At 36.3% G+C, this 10,317-nt stretch overlaps 1 pseudogene; it reads right to left on the bottom strand.

Moving 5' to 3' along the window:
• Positions 1 to 1,019: 1,019 nt before the first annotated feature.
• On the bottom strand, positions 1,020 to 2,008 carry LOC134376514 (olfactory receptor 4A16-like; annotated as a pseudogene).
• Between the last annotated feature and the right edge of the window lie 8,309 nt (positions 2,009 to 10,317).

The following is a 10,317-nucleotide window of genomic DNA, read 5'->3' on the forward strand; positions in this document are numbered from 1 at the left end:
GCAAAGATTACAAATCTTGATAAAAATCTGTGTTCAGTAAGGCTATGGGAAAAAACAATGAAAATATGTCCAGAAATCTATGGAAAGATATAAAAAAAATTTGGAATTTTTCAAAAGTTTAAGACCATTAATGAAGACCTAAATTAATGGAAACATGTTATATTCATGAATGGGAAGGTTCAAAATCAATTTTAAGTCAAAGTGTTTAAATTGATTACAACTTTTAGGGAATGCAATGATTATGCAAAATTACACATTTCTTTACCCATATCTGTAGCATCATGAAGACAAAATAAGATTTACCTATTCTTTGAAAAATGGTGAAAATGCATATGATAACTGTGCAATAGTGAGGAAAATCAAAAAATATGCTTACAACTTGGATTACTATGGTTTCCAAAACCAAACTGAAGTATCTTTCCTACAATCAAGAACTAGAATCTATTTGGGTTACCAACCACATCCCACCTAAAAAAATTGTTAACTGATAATGTCCTTCACTAAACACATTGTCACATGCCCTCCAGAGAGCCTGAACTGAAAATTCATAAACTTTAATCTGAAGAACAGAAGTGATCTTAAGATAAAATGAATAATGCAGCTGTAGGAAGCTACTCTGCTGATGCCATAATGAACACTATAATTTTAAAACAGCTTTTTTGGTTCCAGTAATTTGTTGTTTTAGCCAAATTGCTTCCTCATGAATATCGGTGATAGAAAACTTTCAAAAATAGCTTTTTTTTTCCCTTTGGAAAAGAATAAACCTCTTTTTTCTAAGAATATAAATTTAATATATAAACCAAGATAAACTATTTAAATATAAACCTAGAAAAATAAAGTAATAAGGTAAGCTTAGTTCTATTTTTACTTGTAATAGGACAAATACCGGTGCCTTTTATTCATCCTCCAGAATTTCTCCATTAGATTGATTTTAATCTCAAGTAATAACATAGAATATTTTTTGATGGTTTTGCACAAATAAAAAGAAGCATCCATTGAATATACTGAATCATTCATTGTTAGAACTTACTATTTGTTGCTTTAGAGCTTGGAACAAACATACTCAGTGTGGGAAACATTCTTAATCTATCAATACTTAACTCTTTACACCAGAGTTTGTCCATAGCATTTTTCATCTCTGAATTTCTCAGGGTGTATATTAAAGGATTCAAAATGGGAGTGATAACCATACAAACCACAGCCATAGATTTATCAATGAGAGAGTTGGAAACAGGTCTAACATACATGAAAATACAAGGAACAAAAAAGAGGACAACCACTGTGAAGTGAGAGCTGCAGGTGGACAGGGCTTTGTGCCTCCCTTCCTGACTCTAAGTTTGAAGGGAGTTTAGGATGACCCCATAGGAGATTAGCAGAAGGGTAAAGACGACCACACAGATTGCTCCACCATTGGCTACCACAATGACGCCAATAACGGAGGTGTCAGTGCACGCAAGTTTAATAATGGTTGCATGTCACAGACAAAGTGGTCCATGACATTGGGGCCACAGAAAAGGAGATTATACAAAAAGACAAGTTGAACCATAGAGTGCACAAAACCTCCAACCCAGGCCACCACCAACAGCAGGATGCACACCTGTCGACTCATGATGGTCAAATAGTGCAGTGGCTTACAGATGGCCACATAGCGATCATAGGCCATCACCAGCAGAAGGAAAACCTCAGCACCCCCAAATAGGTGTTCTATGAAGAGCTGGCCCATGCAAGCTGGGAAGGAAATAGTCTTTTTCTCACAGAGGAAGTCTATATTCAATTTGGGTGAAATGGCAGTGGAATAAACAGCATCCATGAGTGACAGACAGGCAAGGAAGAAGTATATTGGGGAGCCCAGGGAGGGACTGGCAATAACAGTTACTACAATGAGCAGATTTCCCAGCATCGTCACAATGTATATGCATAAAAACAGGACAAATAATGCTTTTTGCACGACAGGGTCCTGAGAGAGGCCCAGGAGGACAAATTCGGTGACATTGTTACTCTGTCCCATTTGTTCTTTTGGAAGGCTTGTATCAGAGACGAGAGCTCAGGATAACAGGACCTATAATGAAATCGACAATAGAAGTATGGATATCTCCATTATATGATGGAGCCCATCTTCACTGTTATGTCATGCACAGTGCTTCACACAAAATTAACATTTAGTAAATATCTATTGGGTTCCTCTTCCAAAAAGCCCAGTATACCTTCCCTTGACAACTCTATTTCTCCTCAGATAATTTAGTTGGGCCTGCAGTTAAAAGGTTCTATCTCCAAGTCTTAGGGGGTGTTCTAAAGAGAAGAGTAGTCAAAGGCCCCACAGTCGTTCACACATTTAATAACTCCTTATTTAAAATGTGATCTGGCACAGAAGTCAGCAATGACAAACAAGGAAGGGGCTCCTGTTTTCAAAATACCTTACTCTCTGGTGGTGGTGATAAACTTGAAATAAACAAAAAAAGAAACAAGAAAAGGAAAGACAACAATAAAATGTTGAACTACCAGAAGGAGAATACAGACCTATGGTTACTAGAGGTGGGAAAGAGGGACAGGGAGGGAAGTTGAGAAGATATTGGGTAAGAGACAGAAAGAGTAATTATGATTTATAAGAACAAACATGCTAATGATATTGATTTAATCATCATATATCGCACACAGGTGCTGATGGTCAACTCTGAACCCCATAAATGGGTTTAATAAATTATGTTTCAATTAAAAAATAAATTTAAAAAGAGACAAGTCAATAAAAAAAAATAAATAGCTCAGTTAAAAGACAGGCAAAACATGAAAAAGAATGGAATACTGCTATTCGCAGCAACATGGATGAACTAAGAGAATATTATGTTAAGTGAAATAAGCCAGGCACTTAAAAGTGGGAGATAAAAATAAATAAATAAACAAACAAACAAACAACAATCACAATAATATGTTGAACTTCCAAGAGAAGGGAACAGAACTGAAATTAACAGAGGTGTGAAATGGAGAGGGGGGAAAGGGAGAAATCAGTAAAAGGCCACAACAACCAATTACATTCTATAATGAAGAATATGCTAATTATCCTGATTTGAACATCACATAGTGCACACGGTTATTGATATTCAATGCTGTAGCCCATAGATATGTACAATCAATTATGTTTCAATAAAAACTAAATTATTTTTTAAAATAAAAATAGAACAGATTGGCAAAGAAAAAAATACTCAAAATAAATAAATTGGCAGAGAGTTAGTCCTTTGAGCTTGTAGTATTTCTACTGAGTAACTACAGTATGATCTGTGTAGAACCGGACATAACAACTCTTCTGAATTTTCTCACTCAATGTCATGGCATATTAGATGTTCAGTCCTTCATGTCTCAAAGGATGTTCAATCTACATGAATCTCATTAAATTTCAAGAGACTGGACTTGGAACTGTATCAAATAACTACGAAATTGTTTAGCACATTTTTCCCTGTATTAATTACTTGGTCTAGTTTTCAGACTGTCAGATTTTGAACAACCTGTAATTCTCTCCATTTTATCCTTGTATATAGCACAATTCCTAACACACTTACATACACTGTAATGATTTCCAGCAAATAATTTTGAACTGAACTGAACTTACCCATGACTATCACCAATTGCTGCATTATCGTCTAGTCTTTTTTTCAAAACTCTTGGTGTGAGCTACATAAGATGGGATGGGAAAATCGACACTGAAAACGGCGGTAGAGGATAGTGGGACATGTTTGGTTTCTTTATATATATGTAACATATATAATGCTATTTAGATAATGAGAGTGTTCAGAAATAGAACTGTAGGGCCCAGATTCCAAAAAGAAGCATACTCAAGGAAAACTTCCAAGCTCAGTATAAAAAGGCATGGGTTTGAGTCATTTTAAAATGTGATTACAAGTCTGTCTCAGTTTTATCATTGGAAAATAAAGAGACTGAAGTAGATGGTCTCAGAATCCTTCTCTGTCAAAGTACTTATGATGCTGTTAGTGCAGCCCTACCTTATTTTATTGTGCTGAAATTTTTTCATATTTCATAATTTTATAATTAAAAAATAATTTCCTCCATTACTTGAAAAATGGTAGGCAGTGGGCCAACCCCGTGGCTCACTCGGTAGAGTGCAGCGCTGGGAGCTCAGCGGCGCTCCGGCCACGGGTTCGGATCCTATATAGGGATGGCCGGTGCTCACTGGCTGAGCGTGGTGTGGGCGACACCAAGCCAAGGGGTGCGATCCCCTTACCAGTCACAAATAAGACCAAAAAGAAAAGAAAAGAAAAGAAAAAATCGTAGGCAGTGATATATGATATTTAAAAATTACACCGAGCAAATAATGAGTATTAGTTTCTCATTCAGTGTGTACCTATTTAAAATCCAAGACATTCATGAAGAAAGAGCACAGAACAGTGGTGAATAACGTGGCCCCTGCAACCACACTGCCTGTTGCGATACCAGCTTTACCACTTGACATGTAACTTTCCGCTTGGTAATATACTCACTTCTTTTAAATTCTCTAATTCAAATATACGTAAAAGTAGTTACACATCTTTATTAACATATCATATAAAATGTAATATCCCAGAAACTTTGTTTTACTGTTATACATGTAACATGCCATATGTTCCTCCTCTTATTTGGCAAAATGGAAATAAACATCCATCAGGCTTTATACTAAAACCAGATATACTTTGCATATTCTGATTATTTCTCTGTTGTGTGAACTTAGTTTTCCATGTACAGATGCTTCCAATAAAAATACGTGATATTTAAAACAGCTATATATCAATATATTAAAGGAATTTTTAATAAGTACTTCTTGTCAGTTGTTTCAAGAACTCACATTTTGGGTCTTGTCCTTTGTCCAGAAAATCAATGCTTCTTTTACCGAGGGTAACTGTAGATACCTCATGTGTCCATGTGTGATCATAGAACACATGATAATATATGACCAATCAGTGGATCTAAAAATAGTTCCAATTGGCTACAGTGTCCATATTTCCACATAGGTTTCCAATCATCTCAGTCTTTCAGAGGAGTGTAGAAGTATCCAAAATGGATGGCTAAAATATTTTTTTTTAAAAATAATGTAATGCAAGGTAGTTGAATATTCCCACCTGCTGAGAAAATTTCTTCACAGAAAAACATACATGTTATGTTTGCATGACTATGTAAAAAGTGACCTAATTAATGAAAGTTAACCTGGCCAAACCCATTATTTGGTGGCACAAATAAGCATACTGAAAATTTAAGAACACTAAAATTATTTACCGAAATTTTTCTCTTCTCAGTCAACATGGTGAAGCAAACAGAAAGTACTTTACCTTGAGAATTTATTATCACATTCATGCCCCTTGCTATTAAGCTCTGTACCTAACAAGGCAAATGCAAGAATTTAATTTCATGGAAAAGTCAATGACAGAGCTTTCTCATAGGTAGAAGCAGATCTCTTCATTTAGTCATTCAAATAGCATATCCCTAAGACTGCCTCTTTCCCCATTAAAAGCATGTACCTATTTCATCCCAATCTCAACTCAGTAAATTGAGATCTTCCACAAATTTGTACAAGCAATGATGGGTATAACAAGAAAACATCACACCCAGAGGACTAGATCCCAACTAAAGACATACACCAGCTTGGGCAGAATTTTGAGTTTTCAGAAATTTCTTGAGTCATTCTATCTGGACAGGAATTCTTCCATTTATAGGTGCAGACACAGTCTGTGACTTTTAGTATCATCACTATTTTAAATGAAAGAGAGTGTAAGATCATTATAGATACGTTTATTAGAATACTTGGAATAAATTCAAATGAAGTAAACTCTCAACAGTTTTCTGCCCTAGAACAATCCCTAGAGGAAAAAGACTCAGGTCTTGCCAAGAAAGAATAGATAAATGCAAGTAATGTGAAAAGCCTTTAATGTCAAAAGAACAATTCTAAAGTAAATTGAGTAATGAATTATGAGTTTCACATTATAATTATGTTTACTTAAGGCAAATAATATTTAAACTAGAATGAAGAGGCAGCAGCCCCTGGTTTCCTTAACCAACCACATCCCTAGCAAAAAAGGCCTTACTCGGACTGCTAGAGAGTCTCTGCCCAAAAAACCCTAAGGTTCAGAAATGTAGAGCCTTGGAACTTGGGAGATTATTGAAGTTACCATTCTAATTCTTGAAAAGATGGGTAATTATAGTTCTGCAGTTTTGGTTGGAGTGGAGGGTTTTTATCAAGGCGTGAATCTGCATCAGATTAACCATAATGATCTTTAGTCCATTAATTCAATCCCTTAATTTTAGTTCAATAACAACTTGAAAAACAGTTTCTACAAGGAAAATTTGTTATTTTCCAACATGGGAACAGTGTTTAAAGGCTTCCACTGTTATTTCTTTAACTTGGTTTTCCATCAGCTCCATTGAGCATCTTTATCTCGTTGGCGTATATTCAGTTAATACTGAATCTTCCATGTCAAAAGGGCTTTAGATGAAGAGTCACATAAATACTTATCTGAACCAGCTGTAGATCTTTAAGGTGTAATGAGCTCCACTAAAATTTGGCACTTTCAATTTAGCTAATAAATGGTTTAAATCCAGGAAACCCAAATGTGATGTATATTACTTCTAAAATGTAAAGAATATGTCTAAGCCTGGTGCCTTTCTTACTGATTAGTGGTAAAAGATGCGCAATCATCTTTAATTCAGAAGTACTAGCTGATATGATCAAAGCTACTGTGGATTAAGTTATTACTCCAAGATGCAGCACTAATATATGCATAAGGCATAATTCTCTATGTCCCTTCCAGCTGAGTTCAAAGAACTACTAATGGTTCCTGCTTATCCAAATACAGAAAAAGTATTTGCTAGATCAGATGATACCTACAGCAGCCAAGAATCTAAATTTATTTGCTCCAATAAGAAAAATACATTGAAAATATTAACTCTTGTAGAGGTTGCCTCAAAATATTCCACAGTCTACAGTAATTCCCTATAACCCATATACATTGCCAAACTAGAAATTTAGAGCTATAATATGTATTTATCCTATAAAAAAGCAAAAATGGCTTGTTTTGCAACAAATCTCCAAATAAGAACAACAAAAAGAACTAGAAAATGTAAAATGCATGTGCTTGAATGCTTTAAAAAACTGACAAGGAATGAAGAACCATTTTATGCCATGGCCGCTTTAAGGCTGGAGCTGCTGAGTGCATGGAACAGGAGCTGGCAAAAACTGCAGCTGTGCCCTTTGGATGAAGTTGCTTCGAAGCAGCAGCAGAGAAGAGAGCTTGGTGGTCCCTAGGCCAGCAAGAACCACTAATATGGCTCCTGTGGACCCACATAGGAGCAAGGATCCACAACAACTAAAAAAAAGGAGCCATTCAGAAGCTGGTGAGTCATCATAAGGGACCAGTGCACATCCCATCCCATGGGAAGTGTTTGCAGCACGGGCAGTGGGGAAGACAGGTCCACTGGGGGAACACTGTGCACAGCAAGGACAGCTGACCAGCATCCCAATCAGTGAAGGACCACTCAGAGGAGACTGGTCAGGAATATAGAACTACATGGGGTGAAGTTTGATGAAAAGACTCAGGCCCAGATCAAAGTTTCTACACAGCACAGATGCATCTGGTCTCTGGAGAGCCAGAAGTACCTACAAGGTCAACCACTAAAACCTGAGCTGCACAAAAAGCCTTCCCTAGGGAATCAGCAGCAAATCAGCAATTTAGCTCAACCACACAGTTCATGTACTGGACCCCATAGGAAGTTCCCCAATTTTAGAAGTAAGCAAGCAAAGGACAAAAAATTAGTTCTGATGCAGACACACGGTCAATGCCTTGGGCCCGTCAGTGTGCAGTATTTTGAGCAAAACATCTGCTTTTCCACTTCAGGTGGAAGGAGAAATGGCATGAGTTATGTATCTATACAGATTCATGGACAGTGGCTGACAGATTTGATAAGCTATTGAGGGAATTAAAAATAAAAAGATGGAAAAATGATGACTAAGCATGCAGAGTAGTATGTAGATGAATCTTTCAGAATGGACACCAAATGCAACAATGTTAGCTGCCCACATAAATGCCTATCAGACAGAATCTACTGCAGAGGAAGCTTTCAAAAATCTGAACAAGATGCACTGTATTTTGGGTATGAGTCAGCCTCATTCCCCAGTCACCCCTGTAGTCACTAACAGAGATGAATGCTCTATATGGCCTCAATGAACAACATGATCTACCTTTCACCAAGCCTGATCAGGCTACTGTCACTGCTCACTGTCTGTCCAAAATGCCATTTGCCAAGCCCATTGTTGACTCCCTAATATGGTACAGTTCACTAGAGATACCAGCCCTCTCCCAGTTGCTATAGGTAGCGGTACTTCTAGTGATAGGAGAACCAGATTTAAGAGAAATCCAACACTGTAACAAATGGGACACAGTGAACAAAGAAAAAGGGTCCTTTATAAGATAATTGGTCCATTTTATCAACTACTCCTGAAACTTGTCATAACATTCAAGTTTACACTTATGTTAACCAATCAATAAATATTCTTATATTTCAAATTACTTTGAATTGAGTTTTCTGTCATTTGCACCAAAAACATCCTAACTGAAACACCCTCATTTTAAATATATGAAATTACATTAATTTATAAGTATTTTTCTTCATTTCCATATATGTGCAAGAGGGTATTTCAAATAGTTCATGGACAGATTTGTATTATCTTTCAATTCTATTTTTCCATGAACTTTTTGAAGTAACCCTTGTGTATATATGTGTGTGTGTGTGCACGTGTGTGTATTTGAACACATAGGACATTATTTTAGTCATTGTGACATTATAATCCATCTTATCCAAAATGGCTCATTATTCTTTTAAATTTTAATTGCAATTTCAATATCTTTATCTTCCAGATTAACAATCAAAGGAATATCAGGAATAGTTTACATTTATGTGGAAAGGAATACAACATATGTTTACCATTTTTCCCAAGAATATATGCTTAGTATACTGCCATAATTTGGTGAAATGAAATGTAGACATGACCATACTCAAAGGAAGTTAACTCATTACATTGATAACATTGTAATAGTTTTTTCCTGAGAAAAAGAAGCTTGAAAGAATATGGGAGCTACAGGAAATATTATTGGTCAAGGATGGCTGATAATCTAGCCAAAGTACAGAGCCTGGACCAATCAGGCAAGTTTCTGGAAATAACATGGCTCATGACTATTAGGGACACTCCACAAACTTTACCAAATATACCACTATTTCTTTCACATCCTAGTTACAAGACAGAAATGACACTGGCTGTAGGAAACTTATATTAGGAACATACCATGCAATGCTATCAGAACCCAATAAGTCTAGGTGTTTTCAGAAGCAACCGCAATATGAAGATATGCACAATGGAGAATGGCAGAAATCTAATACTGCCACCCTGTGATGAACTCTATGATTTGGGATTCAATAACTCCCTGACTCATTGACCAGATAAAGCACATTTGAAAGAAAACTACTGAGAAATTATTGGACTTTCACAGAGACACAACTTAATGCCATCAGGAGTGCCGTCTTTGTTGTGGGTGATGTCAGAGGGCCATTCACAAAAAAACGGAGCAGCACAAGAAAGTCTTTTAACAAAATGGAAATAGTATATACAGAAACATGTTATGGGAGGCAGCCTGGACTTCAAACTGATGTCATAATGAGATAAGATCTTAACTGGCCTGCAAGCTTCTAAATTTTGCCTCCCCACTCTGGGATCCCTGAATTGTCATTTAAAAGTCTGGCAAACTCACTAGAAAGACTTTGTGTACATACCTCTGTTTCCACATAGAGAGGAAAAGGGATCCAGCAGAGCCCAGCTTTCTATCCATCCCTGCCAAAGCATCATTTATGTGAAATTATCTTGGACCCTCCATAAAAGCCCAGCCATCAGCTGAATACCAGAGAGTGACCTCAGTCCATGCCATTCAGAGCAGAATGGTTCAATTTCTGCCAAAATGTCTAACACAAAAAACTATAAGATGTAATAAAATACTGGTTATTTTAAGGTACTTAGATTTGAGATCGTTTGTTATGCACCAATACATAACAGGAACAAGAGAAATGGCAAACTGATTCTAAAATCATTTTAAAATGAAAAGATCCAACAACCCAAGTAAGAAATGGCAAAAGATCTTAATAGATGTTTCTCAAAAGATGATATACAAATGGGCAACAGGCATATGGAAAAATCTTCAAAATCATTAATCATTAAGAAAATGCAAATCAAAACAACGATAAGATACCACCTCACTACAGTTAGAATGTCTATTATCAAAAAGACAAAGGAAAACA

The sequence above is a fragment of the Cynocephalus volans genome, chromosome 4 (genome assembly GCF_027409185.1).
Source record: "Cynocephalus volans isolate mCynVol1 chromosome 4, mCynVol1.pri, whole genome shotgun sequence".
In the NCBI taxonomy this organism is placed as follows: Eukaryota; Metazoa; Chordata; class Mammalia; order Dermoptera; family Cynocephalidae; genus Cynocephalus; species Cynocephalus volans.